The sequence below is a fragment of the Rhinolophus sinicus genome, unplaced genomic scaffold (genome assembly GCF_036562045.2).
Source record: "Rhinolophus sinicus isolate RSC01 unplaced genomic scaffold, ASM3656204v1 Contig106, whole genome shotgun sequence".
NCBI lineage: Eukaryota > Metazoa > Chordata > Mammalia > Chiroptera > Rhinolophidae > Rhinolophus > Rhinolophus sinicus.
Window position 1 is genome coordinate 12501 of NW_027423905.1, and position 2500 is coordinate 15000.

The window sequence follows — 2500 nt, forward strand, 5'->3', positions numbered from 1 at the left end:
GATATCCGCATGACCGATAAGTCAATACCCTGGCGTGGGATCATCGGCTTTGTGGAACTCGTGAGGCACTGGCAGTGGCCAAGAGCTCTTGGCCTTCAAGGGTCGTAAAAGGCCTTGAGGTGTGACCGGTACGTGAAACGTCTCGAACCTCGCACCTGTTCTTGCGTTCTGTAATTACTCGTTACGTAAAATTTCTCATACTGGAACGCGTCAAAGACTGGACGCTAGAATTCCCTTGTGATGCAGAAGATGGGTACCGAAACGTAAAGACACACGGGGGGGGGGAGGGGATTAAAAGGAAACGTCCTCCCCCCCCCCCTCGAAAGATTGGGCCAAAGACGTGGGTGCGCGGTCTACCGGGGGGGGTTATACAGTGCAAAATACGGTACTCCAGGAGGTGGGTCCCCGTGGACTGGCTACCACGTGTGTCCGAGACGAATCGGCGTCGCACGTGAGCTGTCTTTCGATCAAGATCTCGCGCAAAAGGAAACGAAACCAAACCCAAGATTCCCCTCCCCGCCCGCCCGGGTCCCCCTTGACCGGCCGGGGTCGCGTCGTGGCGGCCGGGAGCTCGGTGGCCGAAGCCGGCCCGCTCCGGGCCCGGAGAGGCCATCCGAGGTGGGCCGGGACGAGGTCCGGCGACCGTGCCGGCGGCGGGGCGCCCTCGCCGGCTCGCGATCCGGATCCGTCCGCTGACGTTCGCTCCGGTTGTCGGGCGCCACCTGGCGGCCGCTTTATATCGTCCTTCCTCCGGAGCTCCGGCGACCGCGCCAAGGGAGGATCTGGCCGCTGTGCCCGGGAGGCGTCGCGGGCGGCCGGCGTCACCGGCGGAATCGTCCCGGTGGTGCCGTGGAGACGGCGCTTCGCCCGTGGGGCGGAGATTGGAGCTCCAGGTTCCTGAGGGAGTGCCCGCCGCCCGTCCCCGGCTGCCGGTCGCGTCGACCGGCGCTCGCCCGTGCCCCTCCGCTCGCGGAGGAACGCTGAAGGGCGGGACGCGCCCGCGCGCCGCCTGCCCGCCCGCCCGGCCGCGGCGGCCTGCCCGGCGTCGGCCCTTCCGTGTCGATCGCACTTTGTTTCTCTCCCCGCGTCCGCTCCGGAGGCTGCCCGCCGACCCAGGGGCCGCGCGGGATGGCCCGGCCAGGGCCCGCAGGCCCGTCCGCGGTCCTTCCGCGGGCCTGTCGTCGGACGCCCCTCCGCGGGAATTTTCACCCAAGTCCCGATCGGGAGACGTTGACCGTACGCCGCCCGCGCGTGTGGCCGGGAGGAGTCCCGGCCCGCGTGCGTGCTCGCGGGGACGGTGTCGCCGGACGCGACTCTCCGGAGTCCGTTCCGGCGGCGGGGACCGGGGCCGGGCCCTGCGGGAGGCACGTGGAGGGCGAGGTGGACCGGGACGGGGGCACGCGCGGGTCCCGGTCGGTCCGACTCGACTTTTCCTCCCCGTTTTCCGTCCCCAGAGACCGGGCGGGCGGCGGGCCGGTGGGGTGGGCCGTCGGAGGCCCGTTCGTCGGAGGCGCCTCGGTGGTACGTTTCCCCTCACGCCTCCCGAGTCCCAGTTCGGAGGCGCGGTGGTTCGTGGCGGCCCCTGCCCGCGCCTGCGACCGTTGCGGTGGGGAGTATCTCGTCTCCTCGCCCTCCTCGCCTGTCTTCGGGGCTCCCCTGCTTCGGGGGTCGACCAGGTGGCCCAGCCGCTCCTCCCGCTAGCGGGGATGGGGTGGTGACCGGGGTCCGGTGGCCCGAGGCCGGTGCCGAGCAGGCCGCTGAGGTCCGTGGATAGGCGCCGCCGACGGGCGCGGTGATTTTTTACGCCAGAGATCGACATTTTGTGCCACCGGAGAGGTGTGGACACGCAGTCCTCTGGCGAACGGTCCCCGACGGGGGCCGGGCTCCTCGGCGCGAGCGCGTGGGGTGCCCCCCCGCGGGGCGCTTGCCTCGCCGCCGCCCGGTGCCCGGGCCCTCCTGTCTCTGGTTCGTGAGCCGCCCGCTTGGGCCTGCGCGCCGGCTCGCGCGTAATCCAGGCGTTCCCGGAGGACCCGCGGTCGACACGAAGCCCTCCGGTCTCTGGTACCCGAGGGTGGCGGGGGGTGGCAGGCGTTGCGGGGTTGTCTCGCCGCGCGCGCCCCCCTCGCCGTGCATTCACACGGGCGCGGTCCGGGTGCCTAGGTGCCCCGTTCTGCCGCTGGCAGGCGCTGCCTCCTCGCGGGGCCCTCGCCGCCAGCCGAGCCCTGCGGGAAGTGGGGTGTGCGGCGAGGCTGAAGCAGGCTCCTCTGATCGTTGTCCTCGCTGCGCTACCTTCCCCCGTGGCCTCTTTGCCCGTTGTGTTTTCCGATCGATGTGGTGACGTCGCGCTCTCCCGGGCCGGGCCTAAGCCGCGCCAGACGAGGGACGGACATTCATGGCGAATGGGACCGCTCTTCTCGCTCTGCCTGCGGGCCCCTCGCCTCTCCCGCCCGCCCGATGGCGGTGTGTGGAAGGCAGGGGTGCGGACTCCGGCCCGACCCCG